The following is a 10,945-nucleotide window of genomic DNA, read 5'->3' as shown; positions in this document are numbered from 1 at the left end:
TTGTCTACGTCGGTTTTTCCATAATTTCAGATGAAAGTTCAAAAAGTCACCAGAGGTGGCGCTGCGATACCGTCAAAATTCATCAACATTCAAACTCATTTTTTCAAAAATTCCTTTGTGCAAGCTGATCAATAGAACCGGTGATATGAGGGATCAAAGTTCACGAAATTCAAAACATCATATCTTCTGTGCTTTTTGACCGAATTTGATGAGTGGGGGCGCACATTAAAGGTCTCACAAACAGGACAAAATTCTGTTACCACCATTACACATAAAATTGGGAATTGTAAAGAATTTTATAAAATCCCTAAAGCACGAGCAAGCGGCTTTCAAACGTTTGAGGGAAGTTTTTCCAAAACTCGGCATCGCAAAAATGGGAGAAGGTGTTTTCACGGGTCCTGACATCCGGAAGTTGGAAAAGGATTCAATTTTCACAAATTCTTTGCTGCCAGATAAAAAATTGCATGAGAATCGGTCAAAAATGTAATTTACATTTGTTTGGGAGGCACCAGGACAGAAATTGCCGAAAATCGTGTGCAAAAAAATAATTTCAGCATTTAAAAAAGTGGATGTGAATATATCACTGAAAATCCACTTCCTGTATTGTCACTTTGATGTTTTTTAAGACAAAAATCAAAAGAATCAGATGAGCACGGAATAAAACACCATCAATTAGCTGCACCTTACGAAAAATGATACGAATGCAAGAATATTGATTCTCTTTTGTCATAAATGTGATGGATGGTGGATTACAAAGAAAATTAAACTTATGAGACATTAGAATTTATTTGTAGAAGATATGAAATAAAATAATGAATTTTTGAGAGAAAATTCTGTGGTTCATAAGTCATTCAAATACGTAATTTCTGGATAACGGTATATTTTACGAACCTGTGATATTCAGGAGACTATTTTTGTAAAGGATTCAAGTCATCCTGTTGTGAATCTTTCACAACACATCTTCATTCCATTTCATATTTTTCCACCTTTTTTCTTTCCTATTTGCTTTTCTTCATTTTCCCATTCCTATTTGTCCACTCATCATTCTATATTTCCTCTTCCCTCTTTACCATTCCCACTCTTTCCACAATTTCCCACCTTTCCCTATTAGGTTAACAGTAGAATAAGGGGCCATATGCAGTCGAATGTAAAAGTCATGTAATCCGGCTCAAATAAAATTATTAAATTAATAAAAACACTACATTTTTGGAGGGAGTGCCCGATTTACGCATAAAAAGCTAAAAGTTAAAGTTAAAGTGAAGTAAAAATAGTGATAAAAAATCAAATATAGTTTAAGTGAACAGTTATAAAGTAATCTATCATCAGTTAGTAATCCAAAACAGTGCTAAAATCAATTAAATCAACCAATCAAAATATTAAAATTCAAGTGACGTAGATATAATAAAATTCAAACGGATTTAATAATAAGTTAAATAATAAATTTAGTGATTAAACTAAGTGTTAATGGACAGAAGGAGTTTGAATTTAAGATCGCGTCGAGTTGTAGCCGAAATAAAGACGCCAAGTATACGCTGCAGATTTGTGGAAAGCGTAACGCCCATTCTGAGGGATATCGCAGCAATTCCAGTTCCAGAAGAGCATACATCTTCGAGCAACAGAAGTTTATTGTCAAGTGAAAATTCCGAGTTAGAAGATTGGACCCTTTCACCAAGTCCGTTCGGAAATACAACTAGATTTTTCCCAACATCCACACATATGTTCAACATCATCCGCACACCACCTGGATCATCTGCCACATCAGCATCTGCCTCAGAAAGTCCTGAGACCCCACGACTTCCAGTTCAACACTCATTATCCGGACCAGTCCAACATTCTCCTCTAAGACAGTCAGTCCAGCACTCACCACCCAGACCAGCTCCAGCACCACCAACACCCCAGCCGCCACGACCAAGCGAGCAACCACCTCAACCACTACAACAATCAACGCAGCATCTCGCAACAATGGCCAACCCTAATTCATTCATCGGACGATCCAGTTCCGCATCCACACCCAGCCTCGAATTTAAGGAGTTCTTCAGAGGAATCCCCATTCTAACTGGTGAGCCAAATACCGCATCGCTGTTCCTATCCTTGTGCGATATTGCATATGTACAATATTTTGCTAAACCAGACTATTCAAAAGATGTAGAATTTTTAGGAGTTTTAGCATTAAAAATAAGTCCAGAAATTTTCGCAAGAATTAAGGGACAAAATTTTACAAAATATGAAGAACTAAGGGAAGTTTTACAGGATGCGATTCTTCCAAACATTTCTCTAAATGATGCGATAACGGCATTACAGAATTTGCGGTCAAAACCTCGGGAAAATTTAAAAGATTTCAGAAATAGGGTTCAGAATGCACTAGATAATCTAAATCTTGCTTACAATATGCATTGTGGATCTATAACCCCAGCTATTCAAAAATCCAATGTCCAACTCGCGATTGATACGTTTGCAAATTCAATTCGCAATTTTCCCATCCAAATCATGGTTAAATAAAGAACATTCCAAACTTTACAATCAGCCGTGATCTTTGCTGATAGTCAAATAATAAATTACTCTCGCGAAGAAGGTACGGATCAAAATAATCGTTCAAATAATCAGCAGACAAACCCATGGGCAAACAATCGTAATAACCAATCTTTCCAATTCAATTCCCAATACTCAAATAACGAGAATTTTAACCAATTTTATCCCAATTTTAATAATTCGGGTCCTCGAAATCCATTTCAGAGAAGAGGATTCCAGAATAACCGTAATAATTTCGAAAATTCTTCTCAAAATGGATCATATAATTCACAATTCAATCTCCAACGGAATTTTCCGACCCACCCCTTTAATCCGTATAATACGTCCAACGGAAATTACCAAAGAAATCATAATTTCAATGCGAATAATTCGCGAAACACCTCAGCATTTCCGAATGTTAATAGAAATCAAACTTTTTATGATACCCGAAATCCATTCCCTAATCAAGCTAACAATTCCAATAATTACTCTTTTGCTCCTCAAGGAAATTCTACCACTATTCCCCAGCAAAACCAACAGAATACAACTCATTTTACAAATTTTATTCAGTCCCTCCCTAATCCATCCCAGCCGGAAAACTTCGAAGAGTCGACAGCCCAAGATCTCCTGTCGACCCCAAATACCCAACAAACAATGTAAATCATTGCATTATAAACGAAGTTGATCATACTCCGATCATTGATATTTTCACCACGGCAACCCCCTTTGGAATACCTTTGAAATTTCTAGTGGATACCGGCGCAAGAAAATCTTTCATAATAGGTACTTGCCTATTACCGGAAGCGCGGATCCAAACATTCAATACAATACCAGTCGGTGGAATTATATCCGATACATTAAATACGCTTGGTACAATCAGTCTAAGCCTAGGATTCTTCTCTCCTAGATCACTTCCAGTAAATTGTCAACATCAGGTATTCTCACGTTGTGATTATTTGCGATTTGATGGGATAATTGGGCGTGATTTGCTTCAAGATCTTGATGCCACAGTGAATTTGACCCACCGTAATGTTGTATTTAATAAATTAAATTTGTTGGTTCCTTTTACTAACGACACAGTAAGCAACTTCCCACCCAAAGCCGAATGTAAACAAGATTTACTTCCAAACGAGAATGAAAATGAAAAATTAGGAAATAATATTAATAATAAGGTTGAAAATTTAAAAGAAAAGCCAACACAGCAAAACATAACAGCAAATAAACAGTTACAAATTCAGAAAGAACCAGAGCCCACCATTGGCCTGGATAAAAATAATAACAATGAAAACGTAGATGTAAGTGAAATTAAGGAAATCAAATATGACAACAACAGCACCGACATTGCTTGCTCATCAAATTTCTATAAAACGGAAAATATGCTGAAGTGTCAAGAAAATGGCGCAAGTGCAAGTGCAAATGACTCGGAAAAGTCAGCAAAAAGATTTGTTGACAATCTTTTGTATTTGGCCTTGCCTATATTTAATAATCAGCATATTGAACTAAAGCCTCGTTCTCACACTTTTGTGGAGGTCAATTTTCTAAAGAATGACCAGCCTATTGTTTTCAAATCTCCAGATCTTGGTCCTAATATAATTATCCCCGAATGCATCGTACATACCAAAAATTTCAAGAAAAGAAGAAAGAAAGATTAGAAAAATTAAAACTATTTTTCAAATTTAGGCAACAACGGACAAATATAAACCTAGTCAAGTATAAATCTCTATCCCAAATTCGAATGAAAGTATTCTGTAACATTTCCCTTATATCTAATTAATTTAACTAAGTAAAAGAGAATTTTCAAAGAATATAGATCTATACACTTTCGTAGTTATTCTTACAGGAAGAATTATTATGAGAAAATAGAGATCTATGTTAGTTTTCCAAAAATAAAAACCAAAATGTTATACATATATAAATCATTATATATCTGTATTTTAACATAGGTCATTAATTCCCCGCACGAGGACGTGCGATCCCTAAGGTTTATTTTTTTATTTTTTTTTTAATCCCACCTCCACCCCCAGGTCCCAAGCTCATAGAGCTTATCTAGGACCGGGACATTTCCATCATTGTGCACTTTGACATTATGACCAAAAACACACGCATGGTATAAATAATAAATAAATAAATATATGAATAAATAAATAAATAAATAAATAAATAAGTAAATAAATAAAAAAGCAAATAAATAAAACAATGCATGTGTTCTTCCGAGACTTTGAATCGTCGAAGCAGTACCAGGTCACGCACCTGAAGACGAATCCCGCCGAGACATACCCCGCCCGGTCATTGAATGCCCGCGTTTCACATGTGGAGGTTGAGAGAGGCGAGAGACCCTCCCAACGCGGAAATCCAAGCCGAACGACCTATAAGAAACATAAGGTATCCCGCGGCGCATAAGACTGCCTCCCGGCACATAACCCCTCAACCACCTCAACGGTACAGAGCCTCGGGCAAACATTAAATAAGAATATTACAATTTTTAACGAATTTAGCAACAGCTCTGGGCATTCTCTTGTCGTGGTTTTCAAAAGCAGTTGCCAGCACGTCTCTTACACATTTCATACCATGGCACGCACTAATTAAATTTTGTCTACTACTTGCTATCTGAGGGCAATAGAATAAAATATGATCCACGTCCATGTACGTATTACACGAATTACATAAAGGAGTACTACTGATGTTAATTCTATATAAATGAGCGTAAACTCTAGTATGGTTACTTGCTATTCTGCATGATACAGTGATTTCAGATCTGGTAAACCGCGCTGTACCCTTGAACCACGCATTTAAAGACACTCTAGGCAGTATAGAGTGACAGTACCTGCCCAACTCCCCAGAGTCCCAGACTTCCTGCCATGTACACAATGCCCGATCATGTATCTTCACATATATTGCACCCACTTCGGACTGAGAAGAGAAACCATAGTTTTGCAGCCTAGCCATAGCCATAACCACCCTACTACTGGGGAGACGGTCCTCGATTCTAAGCACGTCCCTTAACAACTGCTCCTGAATTCTTAGTGCACGATTAAGAAACCGTTCCATTATGTAGTCAAACCTTAATTCTAAGGGCAGAACACCAGCGAGGACTTCGACTGAACCAGTATGCGTACTAGGCATTAAACTTAAACAAACTCTCAGAGCTCGCCATTGAACTCTTTTGAGCTTTAATATATGTGTCCTAGCAGCTCCGCTGAATGCAAAACACCCATACTCTAAAACCGGCATTATAGTGGTTTTAAAGAGAATTAACATTAAATGTGGATGGGCACCCCAAGACGTACCAGCAATCGCTCTCAGAAAATTAACCCTCAGATCACATCTTTTCACGACATCCCGACAGTGTCCCCCCCATAAACACTTCCTGTCAAAAAACACACCCAGGTATCTAAATGAATTACACTGTGAAATGGAATTGCCTTCAACAAAAACATTTACTACAGGATCCCTGTGTCTCCTTGAAAAAATAAGTACTTCCGATTTCTCGGATGAAATTCTCAGGCCCAAACCTCTAAACACCACAACTAGGCTATCACAGACAATATTCAGTTTGTCCTCTATATATCTATCATAAAGGCTCTCGACACCGACTACAATGTCATCCGCGTACTGCAGAATAAAGCAGTCTGGAGGAATCGCCGTCTCCACTGCCCTAACATATATATTATACAAAATAGGAGACAGTGCAGATCCCTGAGGCAAACCCATACGACCAACTCTCTTCGTGACCACTTTAGAATCAAGGACCAGCGATATTTCTCTATAATTTAACAGTCCATAAAGAACTGCTGTGAAACCCGCCGGAAGACCCACAGTTCTCAAACCCTCACATAAAACGTCTATAAGCACGTTGTCATAAGCAGATGTGATGTCAAGAAATACGCATCCCAAAGAGTTTTTCCTGCTGAATGCTAATTGTATCTTGGTATAGAGAGCGGAAATGCAGTTCTGCGTCCCTCTGCCCCTGCAGAAGCCAAATTGGGATTCAGGTATCACTCTATTCTCCTCTACCCAAACAACTAATCTAACCAGAATCATTTTCTCCAAAAGCTTTCGGAGAACAGATAAGAGACTTATCGGTCTATAATTCTTCATTATATTTCTATCCTTTTGTGGCTTCGGAATGGGAATAATTTTCGCCCTATTCCAGTCCTCTGGAATATGACCTGTCTTCCAAATCAGATTAAAAATGTCTAAAAGTATAACTTTGCCGATTTCGGGAAGTTTCTTCACATAACTTGACCTGACTCCATCCAAGCCTGGACTTCTGTTCTTAAGAGACTTAATTCCCTCCTTCAACTCATCCATAGAAAATTCTCCCGTTAAAGGATCATTTCCCACACCGTGGGTTGGGGGTATCTCAAGGTTGACTGGACCAGAAACAAACGGAGGAGCCAACTGGTTAGCAAAGTTTTCGGCCCATTCCTCTCTAAAACAATTGGTTCTCTGTCTAGGAAGACCCCTAAATGATCTGGCCAAGTTCCACATCTCCCCAAGGGAAGTATGATTACTAAACTCGGAGCACCTCTCGCGCCAAAATTGAATTCTCTTTTGCCTCATCATTCTTTTGAGTACAGCATCAATTCTTTTATAGGCCAGATATCTTTCGCGGGTACCGCTCCTAACAAGCTGACGGTAAATCTGACGCCTACATTCCCATAATCTTCTACACACTTCATCAAACCATGGTTTATCGCGCCCACCCCCCTCTCTTCTATTCCTTATAGCTGAATTTTCAGCAGCGTTTATGACACCCTGAACAAAAGATACATATTTCTCATCATTATTTTCGATGCTTTGTACAAAAACAAGCTCTCTTTGCAATATCTCTTGATATTTACGCCAATCAACCTTAGTAGGACTTGCATGTAGAACTTCCTCAATGTGTTCAGAATCATCCCCGTCCTCTCCCGCATTTAAAGAAATACTTAAAATAATGGGAATGTGGTCACTCCCCAGAGTGTTCTGATATAAGTCCCACGTACAATCTACTGCTAGTCTCCGCGATACTATTGATAAGTCTATAGCACTGGGGTTGCTTGGGGGGCACGCTAATCTTGTATATCTCCCGTCATTGAGTAATACCAGTTCATTGCTTTCCACCCAAGACTCTATCACTTGACCATACCTATTGGAAGACTCGCTTCCCCACTGAGTACTATGGGCATTAAAATCACCCAAGATCACGGGTTCGCATCCGCTAGATCTTTCAATTAAATTGTTTAAATCCCCCAATCCCAATCGATTTCCATTAGTGGAATAAACTGAAAATAGTCTGATTTTTCTATTGCCGATCTCAACGTCAACAGCAACACATTCCCCACTACAGATGTTAAACCTTACCACATTATATCTAATACCGTTTTTAACTGCTACTAACACACCCCCGCCCCTTGCAGTACGATCACCACGGACAATGGAATAACCCTGTATTCGAAATTGTGAACGCGGATCAAGTTTGGTCTCCTGTAAAGCAATAACATCAACTTTAATCTGATCACACACGACTATCAGACCCTGAAGTTTGGGCCTGACACTATTGCAATTCCACTGAAGGATTTTTATGTTCCTAAAAACATCCATATTAAATGCTAGATAAAAACATGGGCACAACCTTAGGGATGACATGCTTCTCAATGAAAGGGAAGACCCACTTTTCAATGAGATTTAGTAATTCCGGAGACAAACCAATTTTGACCAAGAGCATTTTTACAACGCTTTGCCACGAAGAGAAATCCCAATTAATTTTATCCAGATTTTCCTGTTTATCTTGTGATTCTTCCCTCTTTTTCCCCTTGTTTCTCTCAGGCACATCCTCTTTATTATCGCTTTTATCTTGGGTTTTCACAATTTCATCCTCTGACTCTTTATCTGCCATCTTATTTCTATGATATTGTTTTTGAGTATGCCTAGCCCGGTCAAAAACAGATTTCGCCTTCCTTATCCTATGACGTTTACTTTCTGCATCGGAGAGTTCAGGGAACTCGTTATCTGAGCAGAGATCCACATCTGAATCTAACCCTGATAGTACTTCAAACTGGTTATCTTCTTCGCGCTGCCTCTTAACGCCCTTATCCACTCGCACGATACCGGCATAAGACAAATTATGCCGTGCTTGAGCCTTCCTTATCAAGCTATCAACCAAAAATTGTCTAGCTTCGCACTTATGGCTCTTCGAGGGGAAGTTTTTCTTACAGTTCGGGCAAGAAAATTGAGGAACATCGCAGACGGCACTCAGATCATGGATCAAACCGCACTTCAGACATCTACGCTTGTTATTGCAAAAAGCCTTAGTGTGTCCATATCTCAAGCATTTTTCACAAAACATGACTTTAGGATTAAAGGCCAAGACTTGGACTACGACACCAAAAACTTTAATGTAGTCCGGCAAAATCGAACCCTGAAAGGTGACACGAACCGCTTTAGCCGGAACCCATTCAATTTTACTCTCTACATGAGTTTGTGAGCCACTTTCCATCAGTGTGGATACAACGGATTCACGGATACTTTTTCTCTTCATTCTAAATACTTCAAGAATCTTAATATCTGTTTCAAGACATTTTTCCAGTTTACCTACACCCTTCTCCAGCATTTTCTCATTCTCATCTAAATCCATAATAACCACTCCATCAATTTCAACAATATTGGCCTGAATATATACGCGAAATGCCGAAAAATCCTTATCCTGGACACAACTATTAGCTTCCTTAATATCCGAAAAAAACTACTCTAACTTTATCAGTAAACATTTTTTTCACCTCCACCGTAGTTTTAAATTTTTTAACTAACATATTCCAAATCGTTAAACGATTAATAGATTTTCCTTCCAAAGCTCTAATGTATACAGTGTAAGGCCCCCTGAAATTAGGTGGATAAAGCCTCACTCGTTTATTAGCATTATTGGAATCTGCCACACTATCCATTGCTCCACCACTCTCAGTGCCCATCGAAAAAAAAAATCCCGCTACACTACTCTCTACTGATAATGCACACACACGGTGATAAAAAGAAATGGGAGAGAAAAAAAAAACCACAAAAACCCCCAATCTCCCACGAGGGCCCACCAAAACTAAGAAAATACCCAAGAAAACTCAAAAACTGTAATAGACCAACCACCCAAATTAATACACTATCCCTACACACTATAACTTATAAAATTAAAAGAAAAAAATAGCAAAAGAAAACCACGAAAAGAGTATAAGATCACAGAGCAAAATTCAACAGTGTTCACTGGCTGAGATGCACTCTGGAACTGATCCCTAAGGTGGTAGGGAAAGTTGTGAATGCTTCACAACCTTTTTATCCACTTTGTTAAAAAAAAATGCTTACCAATATAAAATTAGTTTAAAAAAAAATGTATCTATAAATTAATTTTCTTTAACTTATTTCAATTACAGACCATAATAGTAAAGGGACAGATAATCCTAACCGGCTTATGTAGGTGAGATTCTTAACGTGAGCTAACTCGGAGTGCATGCAAATTCGATTTAGAGCTGAAGTTGGGAGACGCCATTCAGTCATCTTGAATCAAATTCGTGAAATTATACAAATTTTGTATTTAAACCAAAATATCAAGGATTTGGATGAACTGACAGAAAAGTGTTATATGGGTGAAATGTAGACCAGAATGTTCTCTATAATTTTCCCATAGAACATGATCTCATCGATTACTCAGAAGCCAAGATAATCGAGGTTTTTTGTTTCTTAACTCGTTTTTTCATCCAGAGTGCCCCAAGTAGTCATTTGTTGAACTTCAACTATATCAAAGAATTGTTGTATTCTGTGGGATTTTCCATTTAAAACCCTATTTTAAGTGTCTTGGTGGAGTAGAGGCAGTCAAATTGGCATCTGAGTGATTTCAAAGCGTTATTATTGGAAAAATCAATTTTTTCACACTTAAACGGCAAAATCGGAGTGATAGCGTAGTCTGAGCGGAAAATGATGTATGGACGAAATGTAGAGACAAATGTCCTCTACAATTATGTCGAAGTAATCATCAAAATCGGTTCAGCGACAGTCGAGATAATTGAGGTTATGTGATATTGAAATTGATTTTTCGACTGTGGCGCCCCTGGTGTTGGTCCCACGAAGTTCAAATATTCTAGAAAGTTGTAGCATTTGGTGAGATCTTTCGTTTAAGCCCTCATTCATCAAAATCGGTCACATAGAACCGGAGATATGATTTTTTGAATTTCGTGAACTTTGACCCCTCATATCTCCGGTTCTATTGAAACCACAGCGCACATACGCACCATTTTGGAAACGTCCTAGACTGGACTACAACATACTAAAATTTGATTAACTTGCACAATGCCGTTTTTGAGAAAAATGTCTTTGAATTTCGATGAATTTTGACGTTATCACAGCGCCACCTGTGGTAATTTTTTGAACTTCCATCTGAAAGTGCTCATCGAGACGAAACCAAAAAGGTAAA

Source organism: Phlebotomus papatasi, unplaced genomic scaffold (assembly GCF_024763615.1).
Source record: "Phlebotomus papatasi isolate M1 unplaced genomic scaffold, Ppap_2.1 HiC_scaffold_90, whole genome shotgun sequence".
NCBI classification, from domain to species: Eukaryota; Metazoa; Arthropoda; class Insecta; order Diptera; family Psychodidae; genus Phlebotomus; species Phlebotomus papatasi.
The sequence above is the reverse complement of the archived record's forward strand: the minus strand, read 5'-3'. Positions refer to the sequence as shown.